This window comes from Mastigoproctus giganteus, chromosome 14 (assembly GCF_048544385.1).
Source record: "Mastigoproctus giganteus isolate SK-2022 chromosome 14, ASM4854438v1, whole genome shotgun sequence".
In the NCBI taxonomy this organism is placed as follows: domain Eukaryota; kingdom Metazoa; phylum Arthropoda; class Arachnida; order Uropygi; family Thelyphonidae; genus Mastigoproctus; species Mastigoproctus giganteus.
Window position 1 is genome coordinate 26,637,580 of NC_143588.1, and position 26,234 is coordinate 26,663,813.

The 26,234-nt window shown below is 40.1% G+C and overlaps 1 protein-coding gene across 3 annotated transcripts in view; it reads left to right on the plus strand.

The window, feature by feature from the left end:
• Cdc27 (cell division cycle protein 27) overlaps positions 1–26,234 on the plus strand; it is a 472,030-nt gene that overhangs the window by 11,383 nt on the left and 434,413 nt on the right. The gene's annotated exons all lie outside the window — the stretch shown is intronic.

Sequence of the window (26,234 nt, forward strand, 5' to 3'; positions counted from 1 at the left end):
GACTGGAACTTAGCTGTAGAGACAAAACATGGGTTCCACCACTTCAAGCCTCCAAAAAATATTGGAGCTTACAATAAATATTGCTTGCAGAACTACACAGTGTGACTGTGTATATTTAGGAAGATAAACAGAGGAAGCACCACTAATCTCAAACTATCAATTACTGCACAACAAAGATGTTTCATGTGAGGCTTTAAAACCCATGCACATTGTTAAAAACTACCCTATGAAGTTTTCTGAAATATTAAGATGCCATTTCTGATTTTAATTTGAGTACATGTATTATTGTGGCATCAAAATGTCAGAACCAGTGAAAGATGGTTCATGATGTCATGCCTTGAATAAATTTTTTTTTTTTTTTTTTATGTGAACCCCAAACACGAGAGGTATTAGAACCTATAGTACTTAGTACCGTGCTTGGGTTGGAGGTTGAGGAGACGAAAGAAGATATTTGTTGACATTGGACTTGAACTTCTGTAGATTGTAATTTTCAGGAAATACGTATGAAGGAAGGTTGTTCCAGAAAACGGCAGTTGAATGAATAAATGAGGAAGATGAAAAGTTGGTTCTGTGGGTTTGAAGTTGGACAGTAAATGGATGTTGGCTGGTGGCGGCACGTGTTCGGACTGTTTTGAAAGAGAGAGCGGGAATTATAGAAGCCAATTCAGAAGAACAGTGCCCATGGAAATATCTGTAGAAGAGGCATGCAGCAGAAACAGTACGTCTATGAGAAAGCGAGTGGAGAGACTCTGTTAGAGATGAATCATTAATTAACCTAACTGCCCTCTTCTGAATGGAATCAAGAAGCCTGAGAGAGGTTTTGGGGCACCACCCCAAATGTGGGAACAATATTCCATGGCAGGGCGGATTTGCGATTTATACAGAGTGAGCAGCTGTTTGGAAGAAAAGTAACGGCGAGAGCGAAAGAGAAAACCAAGTTTTCTAGATGCAGAGGAAGCAATATTTGTAATGTGCTTGTGCCAAGAGAGATTAGAAGTCAGGGTAATCCCCAAAAGAGATATATCCTTTTGCCTAGAAATTGGAGTGTCACTAAAGATAAGCATAGGAGCAGAAGAATCCTTTTTGCGAGATATAAGACAAGACTGAGTTTTAGAAGGGTTGAAATCAACTAAGTTGTCTTTGCCCCACTGGAGAATTACCTGAAGATCGGCATTTAAGGAATTGGTAGCAGATTTTCGAGAAGTTGAAGCTGATTGAGCAGGGCAAGGTTTCTCAAAATGGAAAGTTGAATGCAATGTGCTATCATCGGCAAAACTATGGATAGGATTTCCAGTCAATGGAAGAAGGTCATTGATATACAAGAGGAAAAGAGTGGGGGAAAGAACTGAACCTTGGGGGACACCGGCATTAGTGGAGAAGTTAGAAGACAGAGAGCCATCTACCATCACCCTCAGTGAGCGATCAGAGAGAAAACTGGATAACCAATTACTAAAAACTGTTGGCAAACCATAAGATGGAAGCTTGTTTAGAAGACCTTTATGCCAAACACGATCGAAAGCCTTTGAGATGTCAAGAGCAACTACTTGTGTTTCACCGAACCTTTCCATTGAAGTAGTCCATAAATGGGTAACATAAGCCAGAATATCACCAGTGGATCGACACCGACGGAATCCATACTGGCGATCGTTGATCAGACGGAAGGTTTCTAGGTAGTTTAAGAGTTGGCGGTTAATTGATTTCTCCATTACTTTAGAAAGAGTAGAAGTAATTGCAATGGGACGATAATTGGATGGGAGGGATTTGTCACCCTTTTTAGGAACTGGCTGGATATGAGCAAATTTCCAAGCAGAAGGAAAAACACCTTTGGAATAAGAAAGTGAAAAAAGGCGGCAAAGAATAGGAGTAAGTTCAGGAGCACAGATTTTGAGAACAAGTGGAGAAATACCATCAGGACCCGGAGTTTTCTTAGCATCAAGATTCATCAAAATCCTTCTGATATCCTTTTGACGGAAGACCACAGGAGGCATTGAATGGACCGTGTTGGGAATGGTGGGAGGTGTTTTACCAAGTTCATTAATACATGAGCTGGAAGAAAAATGGGATGCTAGCAGGTCAGCTTTATCCTTGGCTAAAGTGACAACAGAACCATCTGGTTTGGACAGAGGTGGAAGCAGAGATGGGCAAAAGTTGCGGCCAATAGCTTTGGCAAGAGACCAGAATGCTCGGCTACCTTTAGGGCAAGAAGCAAGTTTTCTACTCTTAGCCTGTTCAAACTCTAGTTTGGACTGATTAATAACTGCTTTACAATTGTTGCGAGCTTTGGTGTAGGCAGAAAATGAAACTGAAGAATTAGAAACAAGCCAATTACAATATGCAACATTCTTCTCTTGAACAGCCTTAGCACATTTATTGGAAAACCAAGGTTTAGATAAAGGACGAGATTTTAAAGTGGAGTGTGGGATAAAGGATTCCATTCCTGCAAGAATAATTTCACTGACACGATCTGAGCAAACGTTGACATCAGGAGTTTTGAAACAGTAATCCGACCAAGGAAAAGAAGAAAAGAAGTCTCGCAGGTCATCCCATTTTGCATTCTTGTAATGCCAAACAACACGAGGTTGGGAATAGCCATGAGATAAAGGTTCCATTGGAGAAGAGACAATCACCAAGTTGTGATCTGAAGTGCCTAAAGGACCTCTCACTTCGACCGTGTACTTAGAAGGGTTGTTTGTGAGAAAAAGATCAAGCGTATTGGCTGTATGATTCGGATTGTCCGGTATTCTTGTAGGTAAATGAACAATCTGTGCTAGGTCATTAGTAATTGCAAAAGCCTCAGCATCTCGACCTGCTGGGTCGGTGTGACTAGAAAACGGAAGCCAGCTGGAGTTGTGAACATTAAAATCACCAAGGAAAATTACCTCACTGTTAGGAAAGTTGGACTGGAGAAAGTCAAGTTGCAACGAGAGGAAGTCAAAGAGCTCCAAGTGATTAGTGGAGTTGGGAGAACGGTAGAGACAACAGATGAATTTGACACAATGAGGTAGAGAGATTTTAAGCCAGAGAAGATCAAAGAGAGGAGATTCCAAATTGCCAAGTCTCTGACAGGGAATATCAGAACGGACATATGCACAAGTACCACCTTTGAGGCGAAAGGACTCATACAGCGAATAATTTGGGCAACTGAGATGAGCAGTAGTTGAATCAACCGATAACTGAGATTCTGTCAGAAAAAGTACATGGGGTTTGGCAGACTGCAAGTGGAAATGGACATCGTTGAGATTAGAGTTGAGACCACGTATATTTGTGAAATGAATTAGGAAATCCTTGGGAGGTTTAGATCTTTTCGCAGATAAGCTTGTTCTATTAGTTTGACAATTCATGGTGTATTCAATAGTAAGAAAAAGTGGGTGGGACATGCTGTATGAAGTAATGAAATTTTTGGATATGGCGTACATGTGGTAAGAATATACCCAGATCCTTGACATAACGTGGCCTCGACAATGCTCCCCGCATACACACTACTCGGACTCCCTCCAGTCACTATCTGGCAGAGTAGAGGTAGCAAGATTATACACTAGCTGATCCGGAAGCCTCCTAGAGAGTTACCAATAGGTTCGGTCCGGTGTACTAACTAGCGGCCGGCCTGCGAAAACCGTTTTAGAGCTGTACCCTCGAAATGTAAGGAATATTGGATCTCGCCACGACGTTCATCATAACCTCAAAAGTCATCAATCATACTGCATGATGGAAGAGATAGGGAAGGGTTGACCGGAACTTAGCTCTAGAGACTAAACATGGGTTCCACCACTTCAAGCCTCCAATAAGCAAAGTGGTGGTATTTCACCGGTTGATGAGAGTCATCTACCACCTAGTACTGCCTGGTAACATAGAGGGGCGGCATTCCTCCATGTGGTGTGGGCGCCACACCTCGACCCCTGCTTGCGTTGGTTCACACCTGGGTGGTCACCCACCATGTGCTTGTGCATGGAGGTTATACCCAGGATTACTAACAGTCCCACCATCGTGAAGGTGCAAGCAGAGGATTTGGCTGTCACAGACCGTCCGGACTTCGCCGAAATTGGGTCCACTTGACTTGAGTGTCACCCGAATATCAGTTCCATCAGCGTTTTAGACTCCCAGGTAGCAAGTACAGCTTGTCTGGTATATCTGAGAGAATGTCTGTAACAACCTCAAGGACCCATCTACCACCTAGTACTGATAAATGATAAATGATATCTGATAAATGATAAAAATATATTTAGTCTTATTTTAATTGCCAAATATTAGCATTCTAATTGTTAATATTTTTTAATCTTCTCTTCTGGCATTGGCTAATGGACTAATTGTGCATTAAGTATATGAAAGTTTTCCATAGTGCTGTCATTTACTTTCAAGTAATATATGCCTTTATATTGATCAACTAATATCTCACTCTGGGTGAGGAGAATTCTGGAATGAGAATTGTGCATAATGAAATTGCTAAACGTTGGCATAATGTCTTAATTTTTTTTTAAAATGCCCAACTTAAACATTTATGTGATATACTTTGATTGATTGAGGTTATCTTTCGGGTAAGATCCTTATCTCACTCAAGATAAGTGAGTAATGAGAAGTATGCATCACTTAATATAATTATCAACACACAGTCATGGTTTGATTAGAATCAACAGACATGCTGCTTCAGGAATCTATGGCAGAGTTTCCCTGTAGACCTTAAACTACACAATTGAATGAGATAGTGAAGTGCTGCATTAAGAAAGATTCCCTGCATGAACTTTGATTGCAAATACCATTTTAGAAAGACTACATAATATATATAGGGCATCTCTTTTGCCTCTTAAAATCTGCTAAGCTAGAAGCTACTAGGCTTTTCATAGCAGATGAGAAATGTTATTCTAGGCTTAGATCAGTGAGTTAGGGTTGAATTTGAAACTTCCTCCCTCCTATTGTGTCTGCAATTCTGTTCAGGCACGATAGGAGGGAGTATATGATGAGAGCCTTGTCGATCAATTCTGCCCTGGAGAGATTGTGCAAGGCTCAAGGGGTAGAATTTTTCTCAGCCTGGTCTGTGCTTGTTAACAGGAGAGACTGCTTCTACAGGGAAGGGATACACTTAAATAGAAAAGGTACAAGAATGTTTGCTGTTGCTATCGAGGCAGTGTTAGGTGGGTTGGAAAACTGCTAGCTTGGGGAGGATGTTTGTTTGTTTGTTACTTGGTTTTTAGGAGCATTAGAAACTAAGGTTATATTGCTCCGGGATATGCGGTGGTCATTCCCTGACCTTTCCGCATCCTCCGTATTTGGTGGTGATGGGCTCAAACCCCGGTTTAATCGAGAAGCGTGTGCTACGCACTGCTGCTCCTTCCCACCTGGCTATGGAGGCGCTCTTGTGGGGGATACATGGACTAATAGATTAACAGTAGCTGCTGGCAGAAGTAAAAATGATTCTTGCACTACTTCTATTGAAATGCAATTGAGCAGCAGCCTGGAAAGCAAAGCAATGGGAATTTCCAGGACTGCTGAGCGTCATAGTGGAACAAGTAAATACATGGGCTGTGTTAGGGTTACTAAGAGTAGAAAGAGGTACATGTATACTTGCATGTACACCAATGCTAGGAGTATAGCATTAGCATTAGTAGAGACATATGATGCAAGAAAGCAAGCTTATGCAGCATCAGTCAAAAAAAAAAAAAAAAAAACCCATTTCACCCCTCCATTCGTTCCAAATGCCTGTCCAGCTCAGCCTTATATTTATTTAGCCTATTACCTTCCACAACAAAAGATGGAAGCCTATTCCACCAATCAACTACACACTGGCTAAAGGCAAATTTCCGCACATCTATTCTACAACTATCTTTTCTCAATTTGAAACTGTGCCCCCTCTGGTTCTTAGTCTGAGCAAGAGTAAGAATTCCATCAGAATTCAGCTTGCTCAACCCATTCAAGGCCTTATACACTTCAATCAGATCTCCATGCAGGTGCCTACTCTCCAGGTGCTGCAATTTTCAGAATTTAAGCCTTTCTTGGTAAGTGCACCCCTTTGTTCCTCTCACCAATCTTGTTGCCCTTCTTTGTATTCATTCTAGGAACTCTACATCCTTCCTAAAATGAGGCCTCCAGACCTGTATGCAGTACTCAAGGTGACTCATTAATGATGCCCTTGTGCTTTCTTCTCATGATTATCCCTTAGTATAAGCAATGATTATCCCTTATACTAAGGGATAATCATTTCCTTTTCTCTACTAGCAAAATTCCTGTATACCATTGGCAATACCCCATGATCTGCACTGCTCAGCAAACTTCATATCTGACTGCACAATTACCCCCAGGTCTTTTTCACTTTCCACTTCCCTGAGTGTAGTACCACACAGTTGGAATGTTTCTCTTCAGTTATTGTTATCCATATGCAGTACTTTGCATTTGTCAGTGTTAAACTTCAGTTGCCACTTCTCAGCCCATTTACTCAACTTATCTAGATCCAGTTGGAGTAGCATACTGTCTTTACTGTCATTAACAACCCTGCCAACCTTTGTATCACCTGCAAACTTGGGCATTAAACCCGATATATCTTCATCAATATCATTGATAAATATACAAAACAACAATGGGCCCAACACTAGGTGACCTGTTCTATGAAGTGTTTTTCATTTGTTGGGTGACCTCTTTAGTTTGGAATTAAAGAAAAAAACAACAAATTTGATTTAGAGTTCAGAGTTACTTACAAGTGCCAGATGGTAAAATGCTTTGGAAAATTTTATATAGGTAGGGCAGAAATTGAACATGTACTCTTTATTGTCAGCAGGAAGCTGTGTGATCAATATCAAAGAGTATCAAAATTGGTTTTTTAAAAATTTACTTATCAATAATTTAAATATTTAAAAATGGTTCTGTATATTTTTATATATTTGTAGAAGTGAATAGTTATTATCAAATGCTATACCAGAACATCCCAAAAGTGTTCACAACTGGATCTGGACTCTGGGCTGGGAATGACAGGTTCACTACATTATTCTCCTCAAACCAGCATTGTACTGACACAGAGTTTCATTGTGTTGATATAAATAAAGTCGCCCCTCAAAGAACCCACAGTGCAGATAAGGAAGCTAATTAGTATGTCACAACAGACAGCTGTATTCACAGTTTCATTAATAACAACCAGAATATTAAGTCCATGCAAAACAGGCCCACACTACCACTACTGAACGTTACTATTGATGAAATAAAATCTGGGCAAAACATTCTTTCCAGGTGCATACAACTAATGCCTAGACAGCATGAGCAGGTGATGATGTGCACTGCTCGGAGATAGGTTAATTTTACAAGCAGTTGTGCAACAATGGTAACCTATTCTGTGAAGTGTTTTTCAGTTTGTTGTGTGACCTCTTCTATGAAGTGTGTTTCAACACATTTCTCTCAAGGTGACTCATTAATGATGATGATGCCCTTGTGCTTTCTTCTCATTATCTGTTTCAACAGTTGACATCTCTTCGGTCGCATTAATTACTTGGCTTGGGATGAATGGTAATATTACTTTCTGTCTTTCATTGGTGTATGTTTCAACAACTAAATTTGATCACCCTGCTCTTTTTCTATCTGGCAAATAGGCATGCTTGTAAAAATATCTAAGTCCTATTCTGTTCCATCTACCTGTCACATGATCTCCAGAATTAATCGTTACTACCCAGGAATGAGGTGGCCCAATATATGTGGAGGACACAATATTTATTTTTAATTATTACATGACCTGGTTAATTCACAAGTGGTGTAAGTCCCAAATTATCAATTTTGGATTTGCACCAATTTTCACTTGAAGAGAGTGAATTCTGTGTAGAAACCAAATTTTGTAAGTCTTAAATTTAAAATTACAACACTGGGAGCAGCATAAAGCTGACACTGTGAAAATGCCAAGCAGTTAGAGGAACTAGTGGTGCAAGTCTACTTAGCCCTGCATCTTAATCTGTTGTAAACCTCTTCTGCTTCTTTTTCTCTCTTGCTCTGTTCTGTTGGATAGAGATTTTGTGGGTATTACTTAGTATCGGTAACGGTATCAAATCCATGTGTTACAAATTGCAGCTCCGTTGAACGAGAGGTTTTTAACCGTATTTAGCCGATTTATTAACCAATTGTTATATCAAATAATTATCTGTAAGTAGCTATAGACCTAGTCAGGAACCTTAGTTTATTCTAAATTGAGACAGCGAGATTTGGAAGTTAATCAATATTTAAGAGTCCGTAGAACTACTGTTCGTAATTACCGCCATTGTGACACGATACAGCATATCCGGAATTCGATAGCATTAGCTTTGTATAGTATAGTGCATAATATAATATTGTCAATTAATCAGTAAATCTATTAATCTTGTTAAACTTCATTGTCAATTAAATTGTACTTTTAACTATATATATAACGACTTAGAGTACAAACGTAACAAATAATTAATACATAACTTGATACGGAAGTTATATAAAGGGAATTCGTAGATAACACTCGATACTGAAAAATAAATATAGCGTTATAACTGTGTTAGGATACAAGTTTATGGTTTTAATTTTGTTCTGAAATTGTAATTTTATTGACATTAAATCGAAATCATGACTCAGACCAGAGCAGCAAAGCAAAAGGCTCAAGCTGATGGGATTGCTGTGGCTCAGGGGAGAACTGGGGGGGGGGGGCAGTTGCCCTCTGAATCACAGCCTTTTAAATGCACTGTTTGCTTGGTGTTTGCGAAGCAATTGGGTACGGGACATGATATTGCCATGGGGGATGTCTCTGTGTGTGCACGATGCAAGGAGAGCAAGGAAATTAGGCAACAACTCAGCGTTGTTAGGGGCCTATATGAGACCTTGAAGGACAGGGTGGATGCCCTCGAAGGAAATAAATTGAGGGCCCATCAAGCTCTCAGCTGCCCACATCAACGCCAGAGCTTGCACTTGGTATTTTGCAACACAGAGGCAGCCCACAAGGCAGAATGCGCTGGTCCCACAGGAACTAGTAGTTGTTGGTGACTCTGTTGTCAGGGAAACGGGGAACATGCTTTGTAAAAAGGATAGGTGGAACAGGACCAGGGTATGTCTGCCAGGGGCAAAGGTTGATGACGTTGTAGAGCGGATGTCATCTTTTAAGGGCACAAAAGGTGATATAGTTGTACACGTTGGCACTAATGATATTAAGAGTAGGAGACCAGCGGAATTACTTAACAAGTACAGGTCACTGTTGAAAAAAAGCCGTGAAGTAGGGTTGAATTTGAAAGTGTCTGCAATTCTGCCCAGACATGATAGGAGAGAGTATATGATGAGAGCCTTGTCGATCAATTCGGCCCTGGAAAGATTGTGCAAAGCTCAAGGGGTAGAATTTTTTTCAGCCTGGACTGTACTTGTTAACAGGAGAGATTGTTTCTACAGGGATGGGATACACTTAAATAGAAAGGGTGCAAGAATATTTGCTGATGCTATCGAGGCAGTGTTAGGTAGGTTGGAAAACTGCTAGCTTGGGGGGGAGACAAAGATTAACAGATTAACAGTAGCCACTGGCAGAGGTGAAAGAGATTCTTGCACTGCTTCTATTGGAATGAGCAGAAGCCTGAAAAACAAGATGCAGGATATTTCAGAGACTGCTGGAAGTCATTGCGGTACAAGTAAACACATGGGTTGTGTTAGGGTAGCTAAGAATAGAAATAGGTGCATGTATACTTGCGTGTACACCAATGCTAGGAGTTTAGTAAATAAATTTGATGAATTTGAGGTATTGCTCAAAACATCAAAGGCAGATATTGTTGGGATATCAGAGACGTGGTGTCACACAGATATAAGGAATGCAGAACTGGAATTTGGGGAGTACAACGTCTACAGAAAGGATGGATAGGAAGGGAGGAGGAGGGGTTATGCTATTAGTTAAGAAACACAAAATCCAAGGAAGTGAAGCCAGTCAACATCGATGGACAGGGCAGTGTCGAGTCAGTTTGGTGTGACATAAGCATAGGTAAATCAAAATTGAGAGTAGGAGTGTGCTATAGGCCTAATGACTCCGATGAGTATAATAACATACTATACAGGGAAATAGAATGGGCCAGTAAATTAGAGAGTCTTATAATGGGGGATTTTAATTTCCCAGATATTGACTGGAATTTGTGGGTTGGTCACTCACACACTAGCTAGGCTTTTGTGGATTTATTGGATGATTGTTTTCTACACGAGCATGTTCGGGAGGCAACTAGAGGGAGTAATACTCTTGATCTGATTATCAGTAGCGATTCTTCATGCATTAAGAATCTGCAGATAAAGGAACCACTAGGTGGCAGTGATCACAGTGTGCTGAAGTGGGATTTACTCAAGGAGGTAACTAACATCAGAGGTAAAGGGAAGGGTTTTTGCTTTCATAAAGGCAACTATGATGGTCTGAGACAGAATTTAAATTCTATACAGTGGGACCAACTGATGATATTACCAACAGCAAATTCAAAATGGGAAGCATTCAAGGAACTAATCTTGGAAGCTACCAGGCTTTACATACCAACCAAGAAATATTGTTCAAGGTTCAGGCCTAAATGGTTGTCAGATGAACTAATGAGACATATGGCAGAGAAGAAAAATGCATGGGATACATACAAATTAATGGGTGACATGGAAGCCTATGATAGATATAAGTTGGTCTGTAACCAAGTCACAAAGGAGATTAGGCAGGCAAAGGCAGATTATGAGAAATCCTTGGCAAAGGATGCAAAGAAAAACAGAAAAGAGTTCTTTACCTATTTAAACTCAAGAAGGAAAGGGATGAATCAGATTGGTCCACTGGATGCTGATGGTTCAACAGTTGAGGATCCTGCTCAGGTGGTTAACAATCTAAACAAGTATTTTGCATCTATATTCACACATGAGGAGTTATTCAGGAAGGGAAATGTCGTAGGTGAAGTAAACATTGGCAGTGAGCTAGATGATTTTCTAATAACTGAGAGGAAAGTGGAGGAGAAATTGTTGAGGATAAACATAAAAAAAGGCACCCGGGGTGGACGGGATCTATCCAGTTATATTAAAGGAGGCAGCAAAGGAAGTAAGGAAACCCCTAGCCATAATTATGAGAGCTTCTTTGGACTCAGGGGAGGTACCCATAGACTGGAGAAGTGCAAATGTAACCCCAATTCACGAAGGAGGATCAAAGGCTGACACAAGTAATTATAGACCTGTTAGTTTAACTTCGGTTCCAGGAAAATTAATGGAGGCACTTGTTAACGAAGCACTGCAACATCATCTAGACAAGAATTCAGTTATAGCTCAGGCACAGCATGGTTTTGTTAAGGGCAGGTCTTGCCTGACCAATTTGATTGGATACTATGATGTAGTCACAAAAGAACTGGATGCAGGGAATAACTTTGATATTATATATTTGGATCTTAGAAAGGCTTTTGATACTGTTGCGCATGGAAGACTGCTGCACAAATTGGAGCAGTGTGGCATTGGAGGCAAATTGCTGATATGGATAAAGGGATGGTTGAGTGGCAGAAGACAGAGAGTGGTAATCAATGGACACTGCTCAACATAGACTAATGTTATTAGTGGAGTTCATCAGGATTCAGTGTTGGGTCCATTGTTGTTTTCTGTATTTATAAATGATATTGATGATGGTATATCAAGCTTAATGTCCAAGTTTGCAGACGATACAAAGGTTGGCAGGTTTGGTAAGGACACTACTGATGCTATGCTGCTGCAACAGGATCTGGAAAGGTTGAGCAGATTGGCTGAGAGGTGGCAAATGAAGTTTAACATTGACAAATGTAAAGTACTACATATGGGAAACAGTAACCCCAGATCAACGTATCAACTCTGTGGTACTACACTGACAGTGGTAGAGAATGAAAAGGACCTGGGGGTAATTGTGCAGGCAGATATGAAGTTCTCTGAGCAGTGCAGACGAGCTGCAAGAGTAGCTCATGGTGTCTTGTCAATGATATACAATAATTTTTCTAGCAGGGATAGGGATGTGATTATTCCCTTGTATAAGGCATTGGTCAGGCCACACCTTGAGTACTGTGTACAGGTCTGGAGGCCTCATTTCAAGAAGGATGTAGAGCTGCTGGAACGAGTACAGAGAAGGGCAACAAGATTAGTGAATGGAACAAAGGGTTGCTCTTACGAAGAAAGGCTTAAGTTTTGCAGGTTACAGAGTCTGGAGACTAGGCATCGGCGAGGTGATCTGATAGAGGTGTATAAGGCTTTGAATGGCTTGAGCATGCTCAGTGCCGATGGGATTCTTCCTCTTGCTCAGAATAATCACCTGAGAGGGCATAAATTCAAATTGAGGAAGGACAGATGTCGGATATTTGTGCGGAAATTTGCCTTTAGCTGGCGGGCAAGTTGGTTTGTGGAATAGACTTCCATCACTTGTTGTTGAAGTTGATAGCCTAACCAAATTTAAGGCTCAGCTGGACAGGTATTTCGAACGAACGGAGGGGTGGAATGGGAGTAGTGGTTGTGTTTTTTTTTTTTTTTTTTGCTGATGCTGAATAAGCTTGCTTTCATGCATCATGTGCCTCTACTAATGCTAATTACAGTTCAATGCTAATTTCAGTTATTTAATTATCGAAAGTGGCTTAGATAATGCAATTATACCAAGGAAAAGACTTTGGGAAACCTGAAAACTATTGTAAAACAGTGGTTAAGAAGTAATGTAACTGTGGTAATGCTATGTTAACAGAAGTGGCAATGCAGTGCAAGCCGAAGTATTTGTGGATATTGACTGTGAGTATAAGTAAAACTGCTGGAGTAAGATAAGTGTTGAACAGAAGGCCCTTTTACACAAAACGGTTTGGGAAATTAGTGAGTTAGCATTAGCATTTAGCATTAGTAGAGGCATTTGATGCAAGAAAGCAAGCTTATGCAGCATCAGCCAAAAAAAAAAAAAAAAACCCACTGCCACTTCACCCCTCTGTTCGTTCAAAATACCTGTCCAGCTGAGCCTTAAACTTATTTAGGCTATCAACCTCCACCACAAGGGATGGAAGTCCGTTCCACCAACCAACCACCCACTGGCTAAAGGAAAATTTCCGCACGTCTATCCTACATCTATCTTTCCTCAATTTGAATTTATGCCCTCTCAGGTGATTTTTCTGAGCTAGAGGAAGAATCCCATCAGCATTGAGCATGCTTAAACCATTCAAGACTTTATACACCTCTATCAGATCACCTCGCTGGTGCCTAGTCTCCAGACACTGTAATTTGCAAAACTTAAGCCTTTCTTCGTAAGAGCATCCCCTTGTTCCATTCACTAATCTTGTTGCCCTTCTCTGTACTCGTTCCAGCAGCTCTACATCCTTCTTGAAATGAGGCCTCCAGACCTGTATACAGTACTCTAGGTGTGGCCTGACCATTGCCTTATACAATGGAATAATCACCTCCTTATCTCTGCTGGAAAAATTCCTGTATATCATTGACAATACTCCATGAGCTACTCTTGCAGCCCGTCTGCACTGCTCAGAGAACTTCATATCTGCCTGCACAACCACCCCCAAGTCCCTTTCATTCTCTACCACTGTCAGTGTAGTACCACAGAGTTGATACGTTGCTCTGGGGTTGCTATTTCCCATGTGTAGTACTTTGCCGAACTCAGTACTCCAAAGCTAGAGCACTGTTTAATAGACTGAAATCGCAAGCCATTAAAGAATACACTGACAAGACCTTATCCAAAGGCAAAGTGCCATATACCCGTAACTCTGAACCAGATTCCAATTTCAATCCAGTTGAATGGATCAACTATGTAGCCAGATTCCAAGACATCACACAACCATATGATTACCAACCAGACCCCATTTCAAGTCCAGATGATGAGCTGTTTTCCATTCAAATCGATCGACAGCAGCTTCGTCAAGCCATCAACTCGCTGCGTCCGTCATGCACCGCTGGCATCGATAATGTCCCACATTTCATCGTAAAGTGCCTCAGTCCATATATCCTTGATCCTCTGCTCTACTTGTTCAACTCCATCCTCTCTCATAGAGTGTTTCCAGCATCCTGGAGCAAATACAGTCTTGCCCCACTACCTAAAGTTCAACTACCAAGCCAGCCGAAGCACTATAGACCGATCTCCACTGCATCCACGCTCCTAAAGCTACTGGAATAAGTCCTTCTTCCGCATATAACACGCCATCTTCTTCCACAATCATCAAAACAACTCCATTATGTTCTCCCTAATAGATCAACTGTCTCCAACCTTCTGGCAGTCCAAACGGAAATTTTAAATGCATTTGAGGCCAAATCAGAAATGGCGGTTGTTTATGCCGATATTGAAGCTGCTTTTGATAGCCTCAACATCTCAGCCCTTCTGAATCTCCTAACCAATTTCTTTCGGATCAAAGGTGACGTTTTCGCTTTTCTGCACTCGCTCCTCCGGAACAGAACAGTGTACCTCACTCATCGTAACCTCTGCTATACCCGATCCATCAATGCTGGTGTGCCGCAAGGTGGCGTTTTATCGGGGTTACTTTTTACCGCCCTCCTTATTCCGTTTGTGTGTAACAGAGATGATGTCATTACCTACGCCGATGATATAAAGTTCCTAACGGAAATACCACCATCAGCCGACAGGGGAGTGATCACATCGGAAATCTGTAATAAGATCACAGCTTTCGCTAGCCATCTCAACCATTTCGGTCTCAAACTGAACCCCCAAAAATCCGTTATTATGGTTTTTTTCTCTGAAGAAGTGTCCCACATCCATACAACCCTCACTGCAGGGTGCAGTTATTCCAAGTGTTACTAAACACAAAGATCTCGGTGTAACCTTCGACCCAAACCTTAGGTTCAACTGTCACATCGAATGTGTTCTACGCAAGATGAACCGAATGCGCTGGATTGCCCGTCAACATCTTCTTCATAACACAGACGCAAGAACCACAATCAGATATCTGGAAACCATTGTGTATCCTACCTTTCTGTATGCCTCTGAAATATGGGCATCCGCAGTACCTTCTCTCATGAAGCCCATCTTCGCCAGTGAATACTGGATATTGAAGTGGGCAACCCACAAACATCGAATCCCCCCTCAGCAGAGGACCACCAGCATGGCCGACCAACTCCAAATCCCGCGGCTGCCTCAAATAATCAGCATGAGGAGAACTGTGACCACAGTCAAACTGCTGGTTGGCAAAATCAACTCCCCTGACTTCTGGGATATATGCCAGTGGCATGTTCCACTTCCGTCCTTACGAGCCACCCCTCTTCTTCAGCTACAACGGAACAGGCTGAAGATCAGTGACAGATTCCTACCTGGACAAGTACTTCCTACAGTACAAGCCCTGCTAATGATCGGAGTTGACCTCCAGAAATTCGCTTCTGATCGCAATTACAGGCGCTCGTTGGCCGAACTTGTTCCCCTTTTGTTTGGCCCCTGATGTCGACTCATACTGATATCTCCATCTGCACGTCGATTTGCCTGCACGTCGCAGGCAAATCGACGAACTGTCTTCACAAGAAAATGCAATACCGAACAATAATGTGGCACTGTGAAATTTTCTGACTTGTGTGAATATGCTTAAATATGTGCTTTGTACATATGAACGTGCACATACCTTGGTGTACTGTCTGCCTCACAACTATGTACATACTCATATCTATTGAATGGCTAATGCTACGTTTTTAATTGTTATGTAATATTTTATACTGCACAAATTTTTATACTGTACATATTTTTATATTTCTATATCATTGTCAAGCCCCTGGCCTCCTGGCTGTGGCGGGCACATTATTGTATCTTTACTGTACAATAAAGATTTTCTTCTTCTTTACATTTGTCAATGTTAAACTTCATTTGCCACCTCTCAGCCCATCTGCTCAACCTTTCCAGATCCTGCTGCAGCAGCATAGTGTCAGTAGTGTCCTTGACAACCCTGCCAACCTTTGTATCGTCTGCAAACTTGGACATTAAGCTTGATATACCATCATCAATATCATTTATAAATACAGAAAACAATAATGGACCCAACACTGAGCCCTGAGGGACTCCACTAATAACATTAGTCCACGATGAGCAGTGTCCATTGATTACCACTCTCTGTCTTCTCCCACTCAACCATCCCTTTATCCATAGCAGCAATTTGCCTCCAATGTCACACTGCTCCAATTTGTGTAGCAGTCTTCCATGTGCAACAGTATCAAAAGCCTTTCTAAGATCCAAGTATATAATATCAAAGTTATTTCCTGCATCCAGTTCTTTTGTGACTGCATAATAGTATCCAATCAAGTTGGTCAGGCAAGACTTCCCCTTAACAAAACCATGCTGTGTCTGAGCTATAACTGAAGTCTTGTCTAAATGATCCTGCAGTGCTTCTTTAACCAGTGCCTCCATTAATTTTCCTGGAACAGAAGTTAAGCTCACAGGTCTATAATTACTTGTGTCAGCCTTTGATCCTCCTTTGTGAATTGGGGTCACATTTGCACATTTCCAGTCTATGGGTACCACCCCTGAGTCCAAGGAAGCTCTCATAATTATGGCTAAGGGTTTTCTTACTTCCTTTGCTGCCTCCTTTAATATAACTGGATAGATCCCATCCACCCCAGGTGCCTTTCTTGTGTTTATCTTCAACAGTTTTTCCTCCACTTTACTCCCAGTTATTTCAAGATTCTGTAGCTTACTGCTAGAGTTGAATACACCTCTGGCATTCCCCTTGCTGAATAACTCCTCATGTGTGAATGTCGATGCAAAATATTCATTTAGTTTGTTAGCTACCTGAGCAGGATCATCAACAGTTGACCCATCAATATCAAGTGGACCAATCTGATTCATCCCCCCGGGGGTGCCTCCGTAGCCAGGTGGGAAGGAGCAGCAGTGCGTAGCACACGCTTCTTGATTGGACCGGGGTTCGAGCCCGTCACCACCAAATACGGAGGATGCGGAAAGGTCATGGATGACCACCGCATATCCCGGAGCAATATGGCCTTAGTTGCTAATGCTCCTAAAAACTAAAAATAACAATAACTGATTCATCTCCTTCCTTCTAGAGTTTACATAAGTAAAGAACTCTTTGCTGTTTTTCTTTGCATCCCTTGCCAAGGATTTCTCGTAATCTGCCTTCGCCTGCCTAACCTCCTCTGTAACTTGGTTACATATCAATTTGTATCTATCGTAGGCTTCTGTGTCGTGTTAATTTGTAAGTATCCCATGCATTTTTCTTCTCTGCCATATGCCTCATTAGTTCATCTGACACCCATTTTGGCCTAAACCTTGAACAATATTTCTTAGTTGGTATGTAAAGCCTAGTAGCTTCCAAGATAAGTTCTTTGAATGCTTCCCATTTTGAATTTGCTGTTGGTAACATCATCAGTTGGTCCCACTGTATAGAATTTAAATACTGTCTCAGTCCATCGTAGTCGCCTTTACGGAAGCAATAACCCTTCCCTTTACCCCTAATGGTAGTTACCTCTTTGAGTAAATCCCACTTCAGCACACTGTGATCACTGCCACCTAGTGGTTCATTTATCTGCAGATTCTTAATGCATGAAGAATCACTGCTGATAATCAAATCAAGAGTATTACTCCCTCTAGTTGCCTCCCGAACATGCTGATGTAGAAAACAATCATCCAATAAATCCACAAAAGCCCTGCTAGTGCGTGAGTAACCAGCCCCCAAATTCCAGTCAATATCTGGGAAATTAAAATCTCCCATTATAAGACTCTCTGATTTACTGGCCCACTCTATTTCCCTGTACAGTTACTTATTATACTCATCAGAGTCATTAGGCCTATAGCACACTCCTACTCTCAATTTTGATCTCCCAATGCTTATGTCACAACAAACCGACTCAACACTGCACTGTCCAGCGATGTCGACTGGCTTCACTTCCTTGGTTTTTATGTGTTTCTTAACTAATAGCATAACCCCTCCCCCCTTCCTATCCTGTCTATCCTTTCTGTAGACGTTGTACTCCCCAAATTGCAGTTCTGCATCCCTTATATCTGTGTGACACCACGTCTTTGATATCCCAACAATATCTGCCTTTGATGTTTTGAGCAATACCTCAAATTCATCAAATTTATTTACTCAACTCCTAGCATTGGTGTACACACAAGTATACCTGCACCTGTTTCTATTCTTAGCTACCCTAACACAACCCATGTGTTTACTTGTACCGCAATGGCTTCCAGCAGTCTCTGAAATACATGCATCTTGTTTTTCAGGCTTCTGCTCATTCTAATAGAAGCAGTGCAAGAATCTCTTTCACCTCTGCCAGTGGCTACTGTCAATCTATTGGTCTTTGTCTCCCCCCAAGCTAGCAGTTTTCCGACCCACCTAACACTGCCTCGATAGCATCAGCAAATATTCTTGCACCCTTTGTATCCCATCCCTGTAGAAGCAATCTCTCCTGTTAACAAGTACAGTCCAGGCTGAAAAAAATTCTACCCCTTGAGCCTTGCACAATCTTTGGAGTTTGGCAAGCAAAATGCTTTTCTATGCAGACTAGTCCACCTTGTAAATTCTATAAGAGCTCATGCATATGAGTGAACAAGGCCTGCATGAACACATATGAATAAATATAATTTGACCATTTCTGAAGATATTTTTAAAATTTGTAAGAAATTTTTCTTGGATACTTTAACAGTAAGTCACAAAGCTCTGGGTAGGTAGGTAGGTCACCAGGAGGGGACTTAAGAGGGAATAAAGAAAATGCCAGAAAAATTTCTACTGAGACTGCAAGAGTTTATTAGAGAGCACACTGAAAGCTTCCAGACTGAGAAATCTCATTACACGTGGTCACACAACTCCAACAGAAAATATCTATGAATAAATTCGATGAGCTTGAAGTGCTAGTCAAGACATCAAAGGCAGATATTGTTGGAATATCAGAGACATGGTGTCACACAGACATAAGCAGTGCAGAACTGGAATTTTGGGAGTACAGTGTGTACAGAAAGGTTAGACAGGACAGGAAGGGAGGAGGGGTTATGCTGTTAGTTAAGAAACACATAAAATCTAAGGAAGTGTATCCAGTTGATGTTGGTGGACAATGCAATGTTGAGTCTGTTTGGTGTGACATAAGCACTGGGAAAGGAAAAATGAGGGTAGGTGTGTGTGTTATAGGCCTAATGAATTTGATGAGTATAATGTGCAGTTGTGCAGAGAAATAAGAGTGGGCCAGTAAATTAGTGTGTTTTATAATGGGGGATTTTAATTTCCTGGATATTGACTGGAATTTGTGGGTTGGTCACTCACACACTAGCAAGGCTTTTGTGGATTTATTGGATGATTGTTTTCTACAGCAGCATGTTCGGGAGGCAACTAGAGGGAGTAATACTCTTGATCTGATTATCAGTAGTGATTCTTCATCCATCAAGAATCTGCAGAAAAAGGAACCATTAGGTGGCAGTGATCACAATGTGCTGAAGTGGGATGTACTCAAAGAGGTAACTACCATCAAGGGTAAAGAGAAGGGTTTTTGCTTTAGTAAAGGTGACTACGGTGGTCTGAGACAGTATTTAAATTCTATATGGTCGAACCAACTGATGATGTTACCAACAGCAAATTCAAAATGGGAAGCATTCAAAGAATTAAACTTGGGAGCTACTACAAAGAAATATTGATCAAGATTTAAGCTTAAATGGATGTCAGATGAACTAATTAGACATGTGACAGAGAAGAAAAATGCAATTTACTTCGCTTAATATCTGCCCCGATTAAAATTCCTTTTAATCGGGGCAGAAGACCGCGTCACTGAAGATTACCCTACGATTGTCCCCAACCGTACCATGCAGTTTGGTCGAATTTCTGGAGGTCACAACCATAAAACAATAAAAATAATTAGCAGTCACCTGTTTATTGGGCTTTTGTGTTAGTGAAATCTATCATAAACTGATAGTAAACTCGATCTTATTGAAATTGCGACAGCTGGAAATCTGTGGGTTATTATGATGAAATGTGTTTACACTTCTATGGAATCTTCAATCATATAAAAAAAAAAAAATAATTTTCACGCTCTTCTCTTCATTCCTATTTTTAAAGCTTTGTAATTTGTTACTCCGTTCTCACTTGCCCGTATCGTGTTACTTGCAATTTGTGTGTGTGCGGTGTTCTTTGTTATTGATTGCTTATCTTTTTACTGTTTTCAATATTAACCCCCACCCACAAATGACATTGAACAGAAATGTCAACTAGTTTAGTTAGTATGTACATATTACAGTACGTATTAATTATTCCGATTATCATGTATATTCTTCCGAATTTCACATATCATTTAATTTTTTAATTGGTACGGTAATAAGGGGTAAATTTGTACTTAATATATTCTTTACTTTTATAGCCTATGGATAAGATTCCTCTTATTTTCACTAATTAGAATCGCTGTTTAATAGAATTAAAATTCAATTCACAAACGTGATCACAATGACTGGCGTTTATTGCACATCGTATAGTGAATGGTACTTTACAATGGTGACTCCATTGTAACGTGATTTGATTGAACAGTGAACCAATTGTAAAGGGGGGGGAGTACATTGTATTTTTAACTATTTATGTGAAACTTCGGATAATTGGGGCAGCCGCTTAATCGGGCCAAAATGCGCTAGTCCCGATGTGACCCAATTAACCGGAATCGACTGTATTTGGATCTTAGAAAAGCTTTTGATACTGTTGCACAAGGAAGACTGCTGCACAAATTGGAGCAGTGTGGCATTGGAGGCCAATTGCTGCTATGGATAAAGGGATGGTTGAGTGGGAGAAGACAGAGAGTGGTAATCAATGGACACTGCTCTTTGTGGACTAATGTTATTAGTGGAGTCCCATAGGATTCAGTGTTGGGTCCATTGTTGTTTCCCATATTTATAAATGATATTGATGATGGTATATGAGGCTTAATGTCCAAATTTGCAGACGATACGAAGGTTGGCAGGGTTGTTAATGATACTAATGACAGTACACTGCTGCAAAAGGATCTAGAAAAGTTGAGCAGATTGGCTGAGAGGTGGCAAATGAAGGTTAACACTGACAAATGTAAAGTACTACGTATGGGAAGCAGTAACCCCAGAGTGATGCATAAACTCTGTGGTACTATACTGACAGCAGTAGAGAACGAAAAGGACCTGTGGGTAATTGTGCAGACAGATATAAAGTTTTCTGAGCAGTGCAGACGGTCTGCAAGAGTAGCTCATGGTGTCTTGTCAATGATATACAGGAATTTTTCTAGCAGGGATAAGGAGGTGATTATCCCTTTGTATAAGGCAATGGTCAGGCCACACCTTGAGTACTGTTTACAGGTCTGGAGGCCTCATTTTAAGAAGGATGTAGAGCTGTTGGAACGAGTACAGAGAAGGGCAACAAGATTAGTGAATGGAACAAAGGGTTGCTCTTACGAAGAAAGGCTTAAGTTTTGAAAATTAGTGTTTGGAAACTAGGCATCTGCGAGGTGATATGATTGAGGTGTATAAAGCCTTGAATGGTTTTAGCATGCTCAATGTGGATGGGATTCTTCTTTTTGCTCAGAATAATCGCCTGAGAGGGCATAAATTCAAACTGAGGAAAGAAGGATGTAGGATAGATGTGCAGAAGTTTGCCTTTAGCCAGCAGGTGGTTGATTGGTGGAATGAATTTCCATCTGTCATTGTAGAAGTTGATAGCTTAAATAGATTCAAGGCAGAACTTGACAAACATTTGGAGCGAGTGGATGGGTGAAATAAGGGGTTTTTTTTTTGGATGATGCTATATAAGCTTGCTTTCTTGCATCATGTGACTTTGCTAATGCTAAAAAAAATCTAAATCGATGTCAGATGAATTGATGGTACTTGTGCAGAAATGAAAAATGCAAGGGATACAAATATAAGTTATCAGGTGATGCAGAAGCTGTGGTAGATATAAACTAGCCTCTAATCAAGTCACAAAGGATGTTAGGCATGCTCATAGAAGATTACAGAAATCTCTGACAAAGAATGCCAAGAAAAGCAGCAAAGACTTATTTATATTAACAGTAGAAGGAAGAGGTTGAATCATATTTTTCCACTTGATGTCAGTGATTTAACTGTAGATTATCTTGCTCAAGTAGCTGACAAACTGAATAGGTATTTGCATTTATATTCCATGAGCCCCTTAATGCTTTCTTCAGTGAGCTTGCTAAATGTGAGTGATCTCCTGGTAGTGAATTTCCAATAGCATTAGGCTCTGTAGAGGTACTTTTTTCTTTTAGATTTTGAATATTTGTAAAAATGAAAACTTTCCACATAAATGCATTGAAATTAATTTGTACTTATTTCGACACTATTGCCCAACATATGTAAAATTGTCAAAAATCAAATCAGTAAGAAATCAAAAAAAAAAAAAAAAAAATTGTGAAAAAAAATCCATTATTAATTTAGCTTTGCACCCTCATCTGTTTAAATTGATCTAATTTTATCAATTTATGCTTTTGAATTAAAAAGAAATTTCTTAATGTAGCTTTTGTAAGTCCATATCAAACAGTTGAGCTTAACAGGCATGATCTCTGATTTTCAGAGCTATTTTTATGCTGCTATCTATTATAATCTGTGTCTGCAATTAATTGGACACACAGATAAGAGATGGCAGCACACTGGAAAAATATATAGTTGTACCTGGATATATATATTGTTTGAAGTGATTTTCAAAATGAGGTATATAATACATTTTTCATGTGCCGGCTCTGGATCCTGCACCTGAAAAATGTAGATCCACAGATGTACTCCCAAAAGGGTTAAATCTTGATCTTCGAGTAATTCTTCAGTGCGGCATAAGAGAATTAGCATCTGTTACTCGTTAATTTCTTGCTTATTCCTGTCTTATTTCTCCAAAAAAAATGCCTGCTCCTGTGCTTATCTTTCACCCTCAGATTTGCTCCTGTGCTTTTCTTTTACTCTCAGATTAGTATTTATTATTAGTATGCCTCCACTTAATAGTAATCGTGGCACGTGATGCAAGAAAGCAAGCATATGAGTTTATGTAGCATCAGCCAAAAAAAAAAAAAATTCACACAACCATTCCCTCTAAATGTTTGTCCAGTTCCTCCTTAAATTTATTTAACCTATCAACTTCCACAATGACAGATGGAAGTTTGTTCCAGCAATTAACCACCTGCAGGCTAAAGGCAAATTTTCGCAAATCTGTTTTACAGCTGTCTTTCCTCAATTTGAATTTATGCCTCCTTAGTTTCGTAATCTGAACAAGTGGAAGAATCCTATCGGAATTCAGCGTGCTCAACCCATTGAAGGCCTAATACACCTCAATCATATCACCTTGCAGGTGCCTAGTCTCCAGCTGCTGCAATTTGCAGAACTTAAGCCTCTCTCTTGGTAAGAGGATTCCTTCATTCCCCTCACAAATCTTGTTGCCCTTCTCTGTACATGCTCAAGCAAATCTACATCCTTTCTAAAATGAGGCCGTCAGACCTGTACGCAGTACTCAAGGCGTGACCTGACCATTGCCTTATACAGAGGGTCATTCATCTCCTTTTCCCTGATAGCAAAATTCCTGTATATCATTGACAAAACCCCATGACCTGCTCTCTGGCAGCCTATCTGCATTGCTCAGAAAACTTCATATCTGACTGCACAATTACTCCTAGGTCTTTTTCATTTTCTACCACCCTAAGTGTAGTACCACACTACACTTAGGGTGTAGTTGCCACTTCTCTACTCATCTTCCCAAATTTTCTAGATCATGTTGCAATAGCACACTGCTATTACTGTCATTAACAACCCTGCCAACCTATGTATCATCTGCGAACTTCGACACTTAGCCTACTATACCTTTATCAATATCATTGATAAGTATACAAAACAACAGTAGACCCAACACCGAACCCTGTGGGACTCCACTAATAACATTAGTCCACGAAGAGCAGTGCCCATTGATTACCACCCTCTGTCTTCTCCCATTCAACCATCCTTTTATCCATTGTAACAACTTAATCTTAATACCATTCTGCTCCAATTTGTACAGTAGTCTTCCATGTGCAACAATCAAAAGCTTTCCTGAAATCCAAGTATATGATATCAGAATTATTTTTTGCATCCAGTTCCTTTGTAACCAAATCATAATATCCATTCAAATTTGTCAGACAAGACTTTCCCTTAACAAACCAATGCTGTGTCTGAATTATTGCTACAGTCTTGTCTAGATGATCCTGCAATGCATTTTTAACCAGTGACTCTATTATTTTACCTGGAACATAAGTTAAACTAACTGGTCTGTAGTTACTCATGTCACCCTTCGATCCCCCCTTTGTGAATTGGGGTTATATTTGCACATCTGTAGTCCATGGGGATGTCCCCTGAGTCCAAGGATGCTCTCATAATTATGGCTAAGGGTTTGTTTACTTCCTTTGCTGCCTCGTTTAATATAACTGGATAGGCTAACATACACAGAGTATTCCTGGAAAGTTTACTTAAACTGAATGTATGTTAGCCAAACATTAAATTCTCATGTAATGTAACTTGCTGAGATACATTCTGAAGATTTGCAAGTAATTTGATTTTTAAAAATGAAATATGAAGAAATAAATTACTGTACATATGTAATAAACTAATCCCGTTAGAAAAGCTCATTCAAAGAAAGGTGACGAGTTGCCTCTTTTTCATTGTAAAGAATCTTAGAGCAAATGACATGATGGAGGTCTCTGACAACATTACTATTCTTTTTTTTTTTTTCTGCAATGCATTTCTCTGAAATGTTTGAAGTTCAGACTTTGTGTAGGGATATTGGCGATTTCATCACTGTCATCCCTTTATTGAATTTGCATTTCTGCTTGCAACTCAATCAAGTTGTTGGTTGTGAGGTCTTATTTTTAAGACTTTCAACTCATTCACATCTTCAGTATCCTCTTTCAGGTTAAGGTGTTTTGCCATGTCTAAAATTTCCTTTTGTGACATTTTCTTGCTTTTTTTTTGGAAATGGTCATAGGCATGGACAAAGTTTTCTCCAACAACCCTTCTTAGTAGATTGCTTGATATCTTTTCAGATTTCAGCAATATTTCTCACTGCCATAAGGATATTACACCCTCCCTTCCATATGGTCATGCAATTAAACAATGAATAGACACAATTTGGCCTCAGTAGCCCTTGCGTCTTTAAACCCAATAACAACCCCCCCCTTCCAAAACTGCATATCAGTTATTGCCTCCTTCCCATCAGTAGTAACAGTAGTCCGAGCCATGATTCTTCTCAGATAATATTGCTTAAAGGTAAAAATGACCCCTTGGCCTATACATTTTTTTTTTATCCTGCCAGTTCAAGGAGCACTCTCACATTGTTTACCCTTTTCACTCATTCAATTAAATCGAATGGTAAAAATCACTTCTATAAGTTATTGTTCCACCGAAATTATGAAAATCAAAAGTGCATAACCAGAGCAGCAGTGTGGCCGAGACTGCTGAAACAGTACCAAAAGTGAAACCAAAACATTTGTTTTAGCTTTGCTTTTGGATTTTAAAGGCACATCAGCATCTGATCTCATAAATAAAATTTCTGTTCGTACTCTGGATGAACATAGGAATCAGAAGTGTACAGTTACTTTAGTTGTTTATTAGGATAACATCATTGTGTGCTAAAGACAGACATGTGATTTTTCATGTGTTAAGAATCTGCAGATAAAGGAACTACTAGGTGGCAGTGATCATAGTGTACTGATGTGGGATTTACTTAAAGATGTAACTACTCAGGGGTAAGGGGAAGGGTTTTTGTTTTCGTAAAGGTGACTACAGTGGTCTCAGAGAGCTTTTAAATTCCATATACAGTGGGATCAACTGATGATGTTATCAGTGGTGAAATCTAAATGGGAAGCCTTCAGTGACTTAATCTTGGAAGGTACTAGGCTTTTCATACCAATTAAGAAATACTGATTAAGATTTTGGCCTAAATGGATATCAGATGAATTAATGTGGCTTGTGGCAGAGAAGAAAAATGCATGGGATGCATATAAATTATCAGGCAACACAGAAGCCTACTGTAGATATAAGCTAGTCTGTAATCAAGTCACAAAGGAGGTTAGGCATGCGAAGACAGAATATGAGAAATGATATTCTGTCTTCGCATACTTTGCATACTGTATTTTCATACCAACTAAGAAATACTGATTAAGGTTTTGGCCTAAATGGATATCAGATGAATTAATGTGGCCTGTGGCAGAGAAGAAAAATGCATGGGATGCATATAAATTATCAGGCAACACAGAAGCCTACTGTAGATATAAGCTAGTCTGTAATCAAGTCACAAAGGAGGTAAGGCAGGCAAAGACAGAATATGAGAAACCTTTGGCAAAGGATGCAAAGAAAAACAGCAAAGAGTTCTTTACTT